Below are 17,969 nucleotides of genomic sequence, written 5' to 3' on the forward strand. Positions count from 1 at the left end.
TTTTTTTCATCAAGTTGGTTCATCCGAGGTTGCCTTTTATCTGTATCTCATTAAAAAGAGTAAATAACCTATGGTCGTTACTGGATAATGTTGCATGGGTAGATCTTCCTGTAACTCCAACATCAACACGTGGAACTGCTATAATCCAGACCATGTCACGTGCCCTGGAACTGTTCTCTAAACAAAAATAAGCCCTCACTTTGTCTTTGGTTTTTAAACATGATTACAAATCTCATATCCTTTCTTTGTTGAAATGCTGCTCAGCTTTGCAGTAAGACTAGAAACCTTGTCAATTTATCAACCCTCCTTTATTTCCAAAGCAACGCAAGGATCGGTGCAGTCCATGCCTGCTGTCAGAACTTCTCAGACTCAAAATGTGCCAACATAAATGATATCGTATGTTCTTCATAGCTGTGAATTGTGTGCTTTATGACAACAAGATAGAAAAGGAAGATTTATCAGTAGAAGGTTGCCAGACGCTGTCAAGAGAATAGACACGGTCTCTAGCTCTGCACTAGGCTGAGGACTTGTTCCTTACCAAGCCAATAAAGTCCTGGCACTGTAGCAAACACTGCATGTGTGTTTGGAGGTTTGAGAGGGAAACAATGAATAATAAAATGCCCTAACTGAATTGGGATAGAGTTAACTCTGAAAGTCACAACACAGTTTCTTTGCAGATGTTCAAATTAAAGCACATCTCATTAAAAAAACAAACAAACAAACAAACAAAAAAAGCCTTGGGCATTCAAATTATCTGTTAAAAATGTTTTTTATAACTTGTGGAGATAGTGAGTTTCAGAAGGCCATTTCCCCCGTTTTTCCTCCATGATGATAATGAAGAAATAAACTACAAACTCTTGACTTTCAAGGTAACAGCTATGTTACAACCAGTGAAGTAATCTCAATGGTCTGATTGCTAGGAGTAGTGAAATGAAAGGAGATGAGTTCTGTTCCTGTGCTGACCAGGCTGATGTCTCCCACCAAACACCAAAAACCTTTTGAGAGGATGAAGCAAATCTGCTCCTCCTTCTACCCAGAGTAAAAGGCACAAGAGAGGAACCATGGGAGAGACTAGCAGCAAAAATGAGAAAAGCAGTATCGGTCTGGAAAAAGATGACTGAGTAAAAGAAAACCTCCAGAGAAAGGAATGATTTAAAATCTATATATAGTGTCTTTGATAATGTGACTCCCCAGTACCATTCTTTAGGAAAAATAGCACTAAAGGGAAGTGGCAAGGTAAAAGGGAATGCCAGAATGCACAACCCTTCACGCAGCCCTAGGAGATACTGCAGTAAAACCCCTGTGGGACCCTATGGGAAGCAATGTGCAGCTGATGCTTTGGACTCCTGGGGGGGGAGATAACGCTCCAGCAGCGCTTCACTACTTCTGCTACGGGAAACCCCAAAGGATGTGCAAAGAGGGGGAATGAAGTCCAGGGCCTCCACCCTCTCCAACACCACCTAGGGAGGCCCATCGCTGACCTTCCTGGTGGAAGTAAGGGGTGAACAGGTAACAAAGATGCTGGAGGCTGATGGATATTGATATATCCATCAGTATAATAAAGAAGCCTGGATACAAGATACCTATTCTGATGAGAAAAATGGATGGAGAAGTATATACATCGGCTACACAGTCAGTGGTAGGAAGAAAAAAAACAGAGGAAGTTTAAAATGAGAAACTAAGTGTTGTCAGTACTGAAGTAGTTAAGGGTTGAGAGAACTATGGGCTAAGCATGTGTATTTCAGAGGGGGAGAATGAATTATAAAATATTCTAGTTGGCTTTGAAAGCCAGAAGCCAAATGTATAATGTATATTTTTAACTGATGTGTTAAAGCCAATTTTTTTGATCATGTAAAGGCTGTTGATTTAAGTTAACCTATAAAGTTTATCTTTTGCTATAAAGAAGAGATGGAACCAATGAATAAAATACACAAACTGAAGACTGATAAACAGATCACCACAAACTCCTATGAGGGAGAGGTTGCTTAGTTTTGTTTTAACTGTTTTTGTTCTGTTTTCACTTTCATATATGTGCAAATGAAAAGGAAAGATATATTATTGTTATCAGATTTATTGCCAAAGCTGAAGTTAAAAACAAGAGAAAAATATGAACAAACTGAGATAATACGGAGAAATGGATCCAACTTAACCATGTCTCTATCTCCAAACACGTTAAACTGTTTCTCTCCATGAGGATAGATGCACCTCCTTTATTAACAGGAATTGTGACTAACAGATCACTAATACATGAATGCAATGTCTGTGCATATAACAGAGTACATATAGGTAGATGTGACTATGTCTGTAAAATATTGAGCACTATAAGAAGACAAGGTGAATCAGTTAAGTATAGAAATGATTACTATGATAAAATGTACTTTAAAAGATTGCATAGCATCAAGTGTAGTTTTGCAGTATTGAAATTAGAAAAAACTCACTTGTGCCAGGTTCTGTCAGGGATATTTTTTAAAGGTTATGTATAAATCAATGGGAGGAAAATATATGATTGAAAACAGAGGTTTTTCAGTTGTGGATATATACTGATAGTTAAAACACTCTAGATGTGTACAATATGCAAACATGCCAATTTTATGAAAAGGGGTTTTTGTTATAAAAAATCTGACCAGGTAATGCTAGAAATGTACAACAGTCTTAAAAGAAAAAGATGTTGACACTGGAATCAATAATCCCAAATCCACTGGCTCGCTCAGGATATGGTAGCCCAGAATATTTTCTGTTTTAACCTTGCCTAAATTAGGGCTATCTATCAATGAAGGTGAATCAGAGCAGAGAAAACTTTCCAGACAGTTTTACTAGCCAGATATTGTTAGCCAGAACTGCAGATCAGCCTGTGCAGAATATCTGTAAAGATCTGCATCTACAGCCATTAGATAATTGCTTATATTTTGACTTAATCACATGTGACTTGATTAGAAACAGGGCTCAGTTGTTTATGTGGGATCCAACTGTGTTTATGTAATTTTCACACATGCACACTTCACCAGAAAACTTTTTAGTGTATAAGGTGACCAACAATACGTGTATTTGTAATGTAATTGCCATGAAAGGACATGATTACGAGTACCTGACACTCATAGCAATGACTGTCAAACTCCATCATGTAAAATAAATTGTTTGATAACTTTAAACTTGTGTCTTTAGATACATGCTAAATTACTGAAGTACATGCTCAAACCTACCTTTACCCGATTGGTTGGCTGGGTAGCTTTCCAGAGATTACAGAAACTACAGTGCCTTGGAATAAGAAGGAGATTACTCATATTGCACTCATGGTGGGAATTGCTCCTATGGTGGCCTCCCACAGCTACAGGCATTTCAATTGGGGCTTTGCCTTTTACAGTGGACATTTTAATTGTTATAGTGATTTTGTTAACTGCACAAATTGTTTTGGTTATAAAATCGAATGCTTAGCAAAATGAATAATGGCAATACACCAAAGCAATGAATTACAGACCATCTGCAGACCTGTAAAGGTCATCATGAGGACCAGGTAGGGAAGAGCAGATGACTCCTAGCCTTCCTGAACCTTTGCTCAGTCCTAATTAGGAGCCTTTAGCCACATGAGTGTTTGCAATATCCTTGCTGGACTTGTGAGTGATAGCCTGCAGTTTGCAGGCTATCAAAAGGGGGATATTTGGTTGCCCATAATAAAACTATGTATGTAACATTAGAAATAATGTCTGCTGTAGGGCTGCTGACAGTGAACCATATTTCACAGGCTGGCCCTGCGGTGGAATCAAAGAGCACTTCTCTGAGTATCTGTGCTTTTCTGGGTGAAAAGTTTGTGATGTAGCAGGATGGATTTTGTAATAATTTGCCTTCAACTGAAGAAAGATTCTGGGGCCAAATTCTTGTGTACCAGAATGGAAAGGGCATGCTGGTAGGAGATGGCATTACAAAGCATATAGTCAGAGAAAGGGAAACAAAACTGCAGTGTCCTAGACCTCAGAACAGCCCAGTTACCATCAGCGAAAGGACAAGATTGGCTCGGGGTGATGTGCATCCCAGAAAGGCAGCACAACAGCCCTACTGTAGCTTTCTCCTATGAATAGAGAGAACTAGCACAGTAACAGTCAGTACCAGAAGGCAATAGTGCTGTGCTAGTGGCTTAAGGACAATATTGAATCCTTCAGAGCACACAAAAACGCCACTGCAAAGCAGGCTGACAGAAAAGACTGCTGGAGAAGAGTAATGGAGCCTGACTTGTGCATTTTCTCAGGAAACTTGTCCAGAAAACTATCTAGAGAGTCCTCCTCATCAAAAAGCTATGCAATACCTAATGTCAGACTTCGTGGCAGCCCCATGAGCTGTCACAGACGGAGATGATCATCTATTGACACAGGAGCACTACTGTGTGACTCTTCACTCGCTAAATTTATTACAGAGAACTCTTCACAGCTTAGCTTGCAGGAGCCTGCTCTCCCCAAATTAGCCTCAGCAATCATCATCATGTAACAGGGGAACTAGCAGTCCATTTCCCAATAAAACTGAAGGATCACCTCAGTCTTCTGTGTCAGGGCCTGATTCTATACTCCAGTGCAAACAGTCTTCCCAGGAAATTGTAACAATTTAAATGGGTAAAATACTCCTGAATAAACTACTGTTGGTGCATTTTAAATCTCCTGCCTGCTTTTTTTCTTTCTTTCTTATCATTTTTTTTTCTTTCTAACTTACAATAGTATCAGTGGAGCTATAATATTTACCATGGGATAAACTGCAAAGTGTCTGTAAGACAAGACTAAATTGAATATATGGTGATTTAGGCAAAATAGCAGCATTTTCAGCACTGTATAATATGCTTACCTTCTTCTTCTGTGTTTGCTTACAGCCTGTAACTACAGATTCACATTATACTTTTTGCATTTTTTAATTTGGTGTCTAATTTTCCCGTAACATTGAGCAGATCATTTTGAAATGCCCATAAAACATACATTTTTAAACAAACAGGGCACCAAATTGGATTCAGTCTTTGTGTACATGTACAAATCGAAAGAGCCAAAGGTGCAACAGGTTGCTGCAAACTCCATTCTGTGCCCTGGAGCAATCTTACCCTAGAAGGATAAGCCGTTTACTTGATGTTTCAATGTAAAACCTTTCCTGACTGGAATGAAGTGATAGCATCCCTCTGTGATAGATGGAGAGGTTTGTTACAGGAAATTTTAGTGAAAGACTTCTGTTCTGCCTTTACTATTTTTAAAATCACCCTGCACTGAATGCATTTGAGAGCCCTTCTCAATTTACTTCGTCCGCAGCCTGAGAGCTCTAACTAGAGATGAAATGAAGGTTCTGATTTCTGACTCTTATCAAAGTATGAAGTGTTGGGTTGTCCTTTTTACAAAGAACAGGATGACTCAGTACAGTGAGGTCTGAGATTGGATTTAGCCCTAAGGTCTGGATTCTATGACTTTCCAAAAAATTCATTGTTTTCACCGTGGATTTTAATTCCTTAATGCTTCAGTTTCAAATACATTTGAATATTTTTATTTAATGTCCAGATAACAGCATTTCTCTGTATGTCTCCCATTTATCATTCCTTATATTCTAGTATTTAATATGACATCTTTCTTTCTAATCCCTTTATCTTGTTGTTTATGAAACTCGTGTTTAATTTTAAACTATATATTTTTAGACTTAATTCAACCATTATGTAAGCAGATATATCTCCCAGGAAGTTGAAGACACTTGTGTCTATTTACACAAAACTGAATTTAGCCCGCTGTTTTCTTTGTGAATAAGGAACAAAGACAAGCAAAGAGCTTAGGTAATCAAACCATGTCATTAGTCATGCAGAAGTCAGCAGAACCCTTTCTTTACTTACATTACATAAATACGCTGAAGCCTTCACATCCAAGAATTGCTTAGCAACTCCAATTTTTCATTTTTTTTGGTAAGACTCCTGAGTGCTCAGATTCTTTGCTGGAAAAATGCTACTGAATCAGAACCTGAGATCCTTAGATTACCAAACTGATTACTATCTCCGGTCTCTCACTAATCAGAACTGTCTGTTCAAACTCCAGGTATGGATGGAAGCATAAAAAAGGTGGAAATAGTTGGATTTTGAAGGGCTGGGAGACATGCGCGCACCATGCTCAGAAAATATTCTGTGTATTGTCAGTGAACACCTCCAGGTCAAATGTTCTTCCCTCATTTTTACAAATAATTATGCTTTTAATTGAACCTATCTGCTCTCTCCCTGTTTTGTTTAGATATTTTTTGTAATTTCCTAAAACCTGTTATCACCCTCCCTTTAATAGCTCCTTCTGACTCTTTTCCTCCACTTTTCTCTCTGTCACAGAGGTAATCAAAATTGTCTGAAGCCCCAAGTACACCTTGGCAAGTCCCATCAAGTTAAGGAATGATGGATTAAAATACGAATGTCTTCTAATGTTATCCATGCCTAAAAATCCAGTCTATACAACTTCAACATTTGAGTGATACTTTTTATATTAGTTAAAGTAACATGAAAGGCTAGGAAAAAGCATGCTAATTTTAAATCCCCAAAGCACCACGGCTAATAAACACTGGAAAAGCACATATTCTCTTTAAGGATCAGCCTCATGTAACAAAGGTCATTTTTCTTTTTAACCATCCTCCTTTAGGTTGTGACTGGACATTAACACACACAAGGAAATGCTGTGATCATTACTGAATAAGCAGTTTAAAAAGGCTTTATAAGCAGTTTTGCAACTGTTAAGAATATTTAAGCTTATATGCCATGCTCATTTATCCACTTTAATTATCTGTATAGTTGTGTAATTGCTTTTATATTTTATGAACAAATATGTTAACATAAATGTTTATATATGTTAACAAGAAAAATGTCCAACAAAAGTAAACAATGAGAATGAAGACATCAGATTTGTAAGAACTCAAGTGCTGCAGTATAAAATAGCATGCAACTACTTTCAAACTAGATGTTAGAGTTGAAGTTAGCAGATGGTATGACATGAAAAATCAGTGTGATCTATTAGGTCGGCAAGCTGTGGTTCTGAAAAATCCCATTATCATTTTTGATTCTCCTTGAAAACCTTACATAGAGTGGAAATTGTATTCTTGTATTTTCCTAATTTCCTAAGCATTTTCCAAAGCAATAAAAAACACAAAGCATTTATTATGCCTTACTGCACTGTCAGAGTCCTACTAGTGGGGTAATAGTAGCTAAAATAAATGTGACAGAGCCTAAAGTCACTAATAGCTTGAGAGATGGTGGCCAGTGATGACATGAAGGCACACTGATATTAAAGAGAAGAGAATGGGCTGATCAGTGAACTGTTAGACCAGCTTGGCTTGCTGTAACCTAGACTACTTGTTATATATTTCTGAGTAGGCCATCATTTTTCCCCCAGTGTTAACAGCGAAAAAGAAAAAAAAATGTTTGCAGCCTTTGAGATCTTAAGAGTGCCTTTACAACCTGCTGGGTACCTTGTGATACTTGGTAATCAGACTGATGGGTGAAAAAAGGTCTGTTGAATACAACAGATTATTACTTAGTTTACCTTATTTTTGTCTTCACAGTGCTGTCTTTACAGGTTGTTTATTAGGCTTGTAGCAAATATGATGGATGCTAGTCATGTTACTGACGAGATTAGCAGTTCCTAAAGACTTGTGCAATAATTCACTTGAGTGAATTACATAACATAAATAAGATAAATGCAAGTAGGAGGAAACAAGCAAATGAACTAATGTCATGCACCCTGACCCTGGAAAAAAAGAGCACTTAAACACATAAGTGTTGTCCAGATTTAGCTAACATGACAGGCAAGACTTATATTCATTTCAGGGATACAGAAGTTCAACTTAGTTGAATTCCTCAAGCATCCAATTAAATAAAATACTGTGACTAGAAATGTAAGCACAGAACTTGGATAAGTCTGATGACCTTGAAAGTGAGAGGGTGTTTCTGATGCTAGTGTCCACACAGATAAGAAGTCACGGGGATACCTTTGAGGCAGATGAGCACTTTCAGCACACTTATTTCAGACCTTCCTGAAGTTTTTCTTTGTCATCTTCACTCAGAGGTAGGCAGTTTCTCCTCTATATCCAGAAAATGGCTAAAAATCAGTCATTAATACAAAAATGTATAATAAAATATTAGCTTATTTGTAATATATTAGCTTATTTTAGATAAGTCAAAGCAAATTGGACTTATACATGTTCTTGGTAAGTTTTGTGAGTCTCGTTAAGTAAAGAAAATTAAACTGGAAGAAGCAGCTCCCTGGGATGAATCAGACTGGAAAAGCAGCAGCTTGGTGCGTAGACAGCATGAGAAGTCAAGTTTGGTAGGGATAGGTTGTGTGACTCTCCGTGAGCACCCTCCTTGAGGCCCACAACAGGGCCCCGAGGTTTCTAAATCTCTGCTGGCACCAAATATCTTTGAAAGTCATTGGCAATATGTGTGTCCTGCTCCAGATTTACCTGTTGACACAGGGGATAATAACCCATTACTGATCACATTAACTCAATAGGCAGAAAGCAAACATAGCCTTGTTCATGCACCATATAGCTGATGACATATTACAGGACTGAATACCTGTTGTTTCTGTCTATTTTTGATTTTCCATAGGGGAGGTTAGATAAGAAGCCTCTTCACTATAAGACTGTTATTAAACCCACGAAACTAAGCATCCCTGCATCCTTCTCCTGGCCCCTTGGTGTGTATTGCCCTGTGACAGGCTTACTTAAATGACACTTGAATTGGTGTTGTAAATAAGGGTCACAGCTGAGTCTAGTGTCCTAGTCTTATTTGCAGCTGAAGCTGGAAGGGACTGAGACCATGGTGCACAGGAAGAAAATGAAGAGTTATATGTTTAAGGTTGCAAATGCTGTCCAGTTAACTGGATTGTATCTCTGCCTCTACTGGGTGTTGCGACTTTGTAAAACCAGGCTTCTCAGATGTGGTGTGTTCCTTATTTTTAGGGGATGCTGGTTTGATATGGAGGGGTCAAATTTGCAGAAGTGTCTAGTATCTATAACTGTGCTGAAGTCAGTGAGAGCTGTATTTTAAGCATAAAAACAGTGATATAGTGCTAAATACCCTCAAAAATTAGGTTGCTGGTATTTCAAATTGGCTCCTAAGAATGATGAAAACTTTTGGTCCTATTTTTTCTGTGCTCCAGTGCCTCATCTGTAAAATTAGAGAGGCTTATGAATATATATTTAAGCGTGTGAAGTATTCAAATTCTGTTTTTATAAACACCAGAGAAAAACCTGAGGAAATGAACAACTTGGGCCTCCAAACAGGGTTTGAAATGCCTTTTTGTGGTTAAAATAGTGATTTACTGAAATGTACCAGTACCATGAAAATGAAATTTGTTTTAAACTTCCTCCTGAATACAAGACAGGAGAATTACAATTCTTTTTAGAGCAAGTCAGTTGCAAATATGGGTTATATGCAAAGTTGGTCAGAAGCGAGCTCTCTGTCTATATGAACTTTAGTTGGACATAAATACAAATGCAGGGACTATGTATTGTTTAATGGAGATGCCAGCAGAAGCAGGACAGAAGCTAACAGCTGAAGAATTTATGCTAGTGTCGCTTAGAAATATAAGCAAAGAAACTGCTTCTTGTTTGACTCCTACTGAGTTCGGCAAAATATAACTTCATGACTGTCCATTCTTTGTAAATAAAAGGGATCGTATTAACAAAATGCTTGATCCCAACACTAGTCTCCCTTTTTAAAAGGAACACCCACAAGACCTCAAACGCTGACTGATCTCTCAGATGAAAAAAGGCCACCCTCTGAACAATGAATATAAACCAAAATACTAAGTGCTCATTAAGTCTGACTATTCATTGTGTACTCTGACTGAAATAGGGGTCCTAGGTACAGAAAAGAAAAAAAAGAGTTCATATAGTAAATATCATAATAAGGACACACAAAGTAGCAGAGTAAATGTTGCACCAGCAATCTTTATTCTGTCATTCCTTAACTTCTGAATGCTGGATTTTGCAACTCTACTAATATTTTTTCAATGCTATATTCAGTGTATATGTCAAAATATCAGGAAAAGGATGATGGCATAAACAGATCAACACCCTGTCAATTCTCCTGAGACACCTCAATCCCATATGTAGTAAGAAATTTTACATAAACCTCTATGAACACAAATTAATGATACTTCAAAGGGAATAACTAAAATATTGTATTCAAAACTATTCCTTTGTACTTCTAACCATATTAAAATTAGAATCATGTCTGAGATCTGCAAAACAGGGTAGTGAAGGTAATCAAAAATCTTTTATTAAAATTAGTTAAATTCAGAATTGATCAAAATATTTTTCCATAAATTCTATTTTGTTAAAGAAAAAAATGTTTAATGGAAATATATCTGTTTTCATGACACTTTTCTGTGGACATTTTTTGAGGACATTCCTGGGCACAGAGAGAGAGAGAGAGAAAGAGAGAGAGAGGGACACTGGCAGTCCAACCCTAACTGAAAACCTGAGGGTTCCTTTAATCCCCAAACAGCTCCTTTGTGGATATGTTTGAAAGGTTTTATTTTCAGTGCTGTTCAAAACAAAACAACACATTAAAACCTCAAGAATTGTTTCAAAATGGGCTTGTCTTCTGGTCAGCTTGAATAAAAACCATTGCCTTGCTTTGAAAGTCTCTACTAAGTCATTTGACAGTCTCGGAAATGACAGATCTATGCTGTGAGAACATTTCTGCATTCATCCCTGAGGTCTGCCCTTCCCACTGGCCTGAGACTCCAGTCCCTCTGGTTTCAAGCTCATTCAGACACTGGAAGTGCCCGGTGGCATCGTGGCACGTAGTAAAACCCTGGTATACTGTTGATCTCAGTATACACAGACCATATAACATGGTGGTGGTGATCTGCCAGCAGCCAAAAGCAAAGACCATTTACCAAAACCTCCCTTTTCTGTGGAAGGTCCAGCGCAGTGTAAGATGCATTTCCTAGCTCAGCATCGGTTAGTTTATACACATGAACCAGTATTCTTACCATGTTTCTGATACATGCATCATTGCCTTGTTTTAGGACTGTTTTGACTTTTAGGAAACTTTTTGAGCTAACTATGGCTACTTTCATGTTCAACTAAAGTCAACTGAAATACAAGTACCAGGTATTTAACCCTATTGACATTATTCAGCAATTAAATCAATACAGCTTTTCTGCAAGCGGCACAGTTTTCATTTTACTTTCCCATAGTCTTTGCAGAATGTCAAACGATAGTAGGCCCTAATTCTCCATGACCCCGTGCCTTCTGTCATCATTTCCATCAGTACCAAATGTATTGAAAATGCTACTTCATCACTTTTGCACACACTTTGATTACTTTATATCTGTAAATGACGACACAGGGCAATGCAGGACTGAGTCTAGAGAATCTAGACTCTTGAACAGAGCAGAAGGAGAAATCAATTACACTTCTTTAGTTCTGTGAAGAGAGTGAAGTAAGGATTTTTTCCATGTAAATTGGATCTGATAAGAGTATAAACACAGGAAGAAAAAGATCTTCAAACAAATATAAGCAGCAATATCATATTTAAAACAGATTTAATACACATATGGGGCAGGGGAAAGTTCATGAAATCACTATTGGCCTAGCAACTCACTAAAATTTTGCTTTAAAATAAGATAGAAGGAATTCATGATGACAAAAATAAGGAGTAAATAATGCCAACTCAGATTCTCCTTTGAGTTTGGTCCATTATTTAAAATGATTAGAGGCAAAATAAAGACAAGTATTTTCTTCAGTTCACATGAGAACTTGCTAACATTCCAGTCTTATAAAATGTTTATCTGCCACCATGAGGCTAAGAACTGTTCTCTAAGTCTGCAAGCCAGCAATCACATTAGACTTGTATTGAAATACACTTACAAATGTGATTGCCACTTTGAAATAATACCAAATGCTGGAGCACAACAGACATGATGGAATAATCTATGTTCAAAGAAAGCAGTTACAGGAAGTGGCAACTTCTGAATGATCAAATATGCAAATCCATGGCAATCTACTGGCAATTTTTGTAATATACAGTGCAAATTTGAGTATTAGCCCACAGCAAGAAAGCTTTAAGGGCCAAATAATTCCCTGAACAGTCCAATCTTTGATCAAAAATAGAGAGTTCTTCATGCAGCTGGGCTTGCACAGGAGCAGTTTGGGAAAGCCACAGAAGTTTATCAGTGTGTAATGGTAAGGGCAGGCTGAGGATCCATAATCATCCATTAAAAAAACAGTAAAAATACATACAATTTGAAAAATGCAACAGTCTTACACCAGTGGAAAGCCAGACACTGGGCAGAATGGTTCCCTCATGGGAAGAGATTTGTGGGCCATGTGAGCGCAAGCAGGCTTCAGCCATCACTGACTAACTTGAATTGTTAGTAAATCTTTAAGAGCACATCTTTGACTCTTCAGCCCTTACACATCCTCCCAAGCTAACTTTCCCAAGTCAGACTTGCCTACGAATCACGTTTCTCACTATGTGCTAGTGGAAATGGGAGTCTTCTCCTCCCTGTTCTCCTGAAGTCCTGCTGACCTATGCTGCACACAGTCAGATGATTCAGACTGTGTCCTGAGAAGTGGACTTGTGCACTAAAGGTTAAGCCAGTTTAATGCAGAGGTTCATTTGCAAGAAACAGGTGGATAGTAAAATGCTTTGGGCTTCCACACATGCTCATAATCAGAGGTGGTAAGGGAAATTTAGGTGTTAGGATATCATGGACTGTCATCCAACAGAAATACAACTTTTTAATACTCACTACCATAAGTAAGATTGTTGACATTTCTTTGCTCTAAAATATCTTTTTATGAGCTATGAAAAATAATTAAAACTAAGTGAAAAACAATGGACTACAGACATGCTTTCAGTTATGCAGTCCATCAAGCTTTGCAACGCATGCAACACTCAATCTTACCATCTATTGCGGAGATATGAAAAGCTCTCTTGAAATGAAGGCATCCTTTAAGTTATCTTAATTTTGTGACCTCCTTACCATAGGTTTTTTGGGGAAATATTTTTTTTTCTAGTGTATTTTCAGGCTTCCTGTGTGGGCGACTGCCAAAAAGTATTAGTAATGCAATTGAGATGAGGATGCTGGACCTTAAACATTTGAAAAACTCATTCCCAGTGGAGAATTTCATATGATATTTATACAGTTATATACTAACATGATAAAAATGAAGAAATCTGACCCCCAAGGTTTGTCTTGTTCTGAAGCTGGGACTGAAAATTGTTCCAATCTGAGGCTTGCTCAGATATGTTTGATTGCTGATGAGCATGCTTAAGGCTGCTGTAATGCACGTTGGTTTGAAACATCCATTCCAGTGATGCACCAGGAATGCAGGAAACCCAGCCAGGCCTCTGCTCGAACCATCTTTTCTAAGTATGGGTTTGACTGTGCAGGAAAATGTCACCCTTAGGGAAGCACTGTAGTAGCAAAGTGATTCCTCTTACACAATGTGGGTTAAGTACAAAGCACTCTAAGACAAGGAATTACTTAAAAGTCTTTTAAAATAAGTAACATTAGAAGAAGCTTAATCAAAGAAAGGTTCAATGAACGAGACAAAATTAAAGCTAGCTTGGTCTTTCTCACTTCGTATCAAAGCTTGACTATTTTTGTAGTTTTCTAATCATTCCTTGAAACATGAATTAGAAAAAAAATTCTCAGATGGTAACAACAAGTTTTTTCATCCTGATTTTTGATTTTCTGGTAGGATTATTTATGACCTCCAATAAGTGGCCTTCAAAGGTTGAGGACTGGGAGATTCTTTTTTGCAGGTTTTGTCTTGTTAAAGGCTATTCCTTAGCCAGCCTCCATATCCACCATGGGAGTAGCTTTTCTCTCTGGACTTGCATACATTTGTGAATATAAGTTATTATTTCCAGTGCTCATTTGTGCAGCCTGAGTTTGTAAGTGCTAATTGCATCAAGATGACCTTAATAAATTTGCTGTCATGACAGTTTGCCTTGGAAGGCTCATTTGGCTGAAGGAACTGTTGAAATGTTATCACTTTCCATTATAATAAGCAACAGTACTGGAGTAGGACTAAGCCTGGCAGAAATTTCTATTTTTGAAATAGCATTATCTTTCTATAATTTGTATTTAATTGACATTTACAAAAGTGCTTGACAAATGCTAATTAATCTGCAGTTAAATTCAGCATTATTATCCCCATACCACTAGTGGGAAAGAAAAGTTATAGGATGTCACATCTGGCCTGTCTCTAAGGAATGAGTCATCACCAGAACTGCGGCACAGCACAGGAATCTCTGTCTTCTGAGCACAGCTGATTCTTCTGAAGAAACTCTCTGGTGACCTGTAGTATCACATAGCTACTTCCCTCTTGCCAGCAGTTCACCATAAATGTCCCCTCTAAGTTGCAGTTGCATGATGAGTGCCGGCTGATCTAAGGTACACTCTTGCCAAAAAGCACATTCTCACCCTCCTTGGGCCATCTAGGCCTTCTGCTCCCTCAGCCAGAGCCAGTGCTTGTATGGGCTACATGGTCAGCTCAATCAGGGAGCTGAGCCAGGTGAAAATGAAGAACCTTGGGTTTTTGGGGATTTGTGTGTGTGTGTGTGTGTGTGTGCTTGGTTAGCTTCCAGATGTACCAGTTCCCTGATCCAACTGACCAGATGTGTTGGGTGCTCACACTGGCAGAAGGGAGGCAGCAGGGTTGGGTGCAGGGCTGCCTCTGTCAGGCACAGCTCAGTTTTAGATTGGTTTAAGCTGGCCATGAAATCATACCCTCATCTCTAGAAAAACGGAGTCTCACAGAGCCATACAGTTTCATAAATGACAGTCTAACTATTATATAGCAAGTACAGCTTAACCCAAGAAAATACTTGCCAACTGCTTTCAGTGAGGTCAAGCAAGCTGCATATTTGCTTACTGCATTGCTAAACATTCGTTTTTAAACAGCTGATTGGAAAATTCAGAGACATTTTATATCTGAAAAGCTCCTTCTCTATTTCTCTCTCAAAAGAAAAAGTTTAGTTCATAACATCACTCTAGAGCAATATGCACTTTTCACTAATAGATTTCAGTGTATACTGTTTACTTGCTTGTCTGTTTAAAGGCCCATTATGCATAAATCAATGCAGAGAAATGAGGATTTTTTTTATTACACAACTAAGTTTTCCAAAAATGCCTTAATTTCTTGTTCAGGAAATGGCACCATTGTTTACTTGAAACAGATATATTGATTAAGTGGCCTGGAGGAATTCTTATTTAAAGAGAGAGACTAGCCATCATTGTCACTAAGAGTGTTGCATTGTTCTTGACAATGGCAATTGTTTTTAAGAAGATATTTTGATCAGAAGATAATTAGCAAAAAGGACAAAAAAACTATTCCAAAAATTGACAACTTTTCCAAATGTTGGAAGCTCAAATTTCTCCAGTTTTGGGGACAAATTTCAGATTACTCAGAAGTATTGCTTAATATCCACAAGAAATCAGCTATGAAGAATCTCAGTAATTTCCATGGTATTAACTGAAATGCATTTCACAGACAAATTAGGACAACTGACAGGATGCCATGTCAACATCCCAAATTCCTCAAATTCAATTATCCTGGGATCAAATTGACAGGGTGTTAGTGAGAAGAAAGACCACTCTCAGTCGCTTTCACCGTGAAACCTCCGTTGATCCTCTCAGTTGCTTTTCTCCAACAACCGTCTCCACAACCCTTCCACCTTCTAGCCCCTTCTCTCCAGCCTCCAGTCCTCCCACTGCAGTCTCAACACTCCCATGGTCATCACTTACCCTTCCTATTTCCCATGTACTTCCCTGAAATCCATCAGTCCCCAAACCACTGAAATTCCCACCAAACCTGCCTGGATTTTCCCATTCTTAGTCCTCTGCCCTACAAACCAGGAATGCATCATGCCACTGATGCAAAATTAAGTTCTGGCATTCCAGGAGTAAAGACAAAATAATTTATCTTCAATTAAATTTAATTTTGTGTGTATTACTGAAAGGGCATTTATAAGCAAATTTAAGAGAGAAAAATAAAGATTAAAACATTTTCCAATTGTATTACAATATCCAACACACAACACTCAAAACCCTTGAACTAGTTCATGTTCCTGTGCTTTTGGTATCTAAATACAAACAAATGCTTCAACCCACTGCAGAGCAGAACTGACCTTTTCCACCACAACACATGGCAATGTGTTGTTATGCAGTAGCTCAAAATCTCTACTGTATGCAGATTTTGCTGTTTGCAAGACTGGATAAGCGAGAGGTTTGTCAGGCAGCTAGTTGCAGTTCCAGATTCTCCAGCTAATTCAGTGCTTGTCTGGACAACTCTAAACTATACCAGCTGCTAATAGTCCCCCTTGGGACATCTTCTAATTGTAGATTACCAGACTCAGCAGGGCATCCCTTTTTTCTCCTGGGGTAATCCTTGTATTGGGATGGAGGGGAGGAGACTTAAAAACCAAATATGTAAGCCTCAGCTGAGAATTGCCTGCATGGTACAGACAACTAATAAGCTGGTGAATGCTGAACCATTTCTGCCACTTTTGTGCCCTTTCAGGCAGAAACTCTAACTTTCACCATACTAAGAAACAGCCTGTTAGCTCATCACTGTGGATAGCATACACCAGAATGTCTTCACTGCATTTTATTCAGGTGATTGGTATCTGGGTTTATGCAGATGTGAAGTCTCATCAGATTCATGTGTCTGTGTCATTACTTGTGCTAAACTCACTTATCTGGTCCTTCTTACTTGAGAAAGCCTTTATCTCAAGTCTTTCCCACACGAGACTGCCAGGTTCTTAGTGTTCATATAGATGCAAAGAGTTTGAAGTTGTGGTCTGTAAGCCTAGAACATTATTTCACGTGAGAAAGCTTTAATAGTAGAGATGATCCTTTGAAAATTGAACTCCTATTAGTGATATCTTTGTATTTCTCACCAAAAACAATATGAAGCTTCAACTATCATGTGGGAAGTTCATTTTTGTTACAAACCTTTGCAGAAGTCCTATATGAAAAATAACAAAATACAGGGTAAGATTTCAAATCCCACGATTGACTTTGTGAATAGCTCTCCAAAATCACAAAACTTCCAGAAAATCTCTTTATTGCTGAGACCTAGTTTAAGTGTACATCCATAAAGTGTCAGTCTTATGGTGCTAACTGTTGGGTGAAGATTTTTCATACCTGTTGCTTGTGATCAGATTTTCTTAACCTGTCAGTAGAGGGCAACACAGCTACTCACTTCATTACACTACTTTGATGCACTCCCCCACCACTCTCCGCTGAAGTCCACAGGTGAAGATTTCACATCACATTTTGTATTTGCTTCCCACGAAACCCATGCTCAAGTGTCAGCTTTTATAGCTGTGGATGTATTACACAGTTTTAAATGGAACATCCTGAATGTTACTGGAAGGAGAACAATTAACTTTGTTTACAGCAATAGGACTTCTATTTATCCTGCTTCATTATATGGGTCATTGTCCATTGCAGTGCTGAGAATGATACAGAAAACAGTTTCAGTCTTAATATCTTAATATCTTAAATTTAGTCCCTGATTCTGAATGACTGATGTCAATGGGAGATTTACCACTGACTTATTTTTATGCAAGATTTGGTCTTAAGTACTGACTTTAACCCTCAGCTGCATATACTGACTTTCTGAAAAGGGATTCGGGAATAACAGGTATCTCTGAGTTTTGTATTGTCATGTTACAATGTAAACTGAAAGAAGTTTGTTAGATTCTGTTTCATGTAACTCAAATAATGCCAAACAGGTTGACTTGTCTTAACTTGCAAGTACCTGGCACAGAAACAATCTATCATTTTGAAGTGTTTTTGTCATTCCTAAATACAGTCATGGTCTCATTTCATCTTGACTATGATGGATGCACTGAAGGGTGGTGTAATTTCAGAAGGACATAAGGCTGTATGATTGCCTATTTTCAAGGGTGATTTGGGGTATTTCACTGAGAGTAAGTTTTTAGAGCCTCTTGTCAT

This window comes from Apteryx rowi, unplaced genomic scaffold (genome assembly GCF_003343035.1).
Source record: "Apteryx rowi isolate R43461 unplaced genomic scaffold, aptRow1 scaffold_4, whole genome shotgun sequence".
Lineage (NCBI taxonomy): Eukaryota > Metazoa > Chordata > Aves > Apterygiformes > Apterygidae > Apteryx > Apteryx rowi.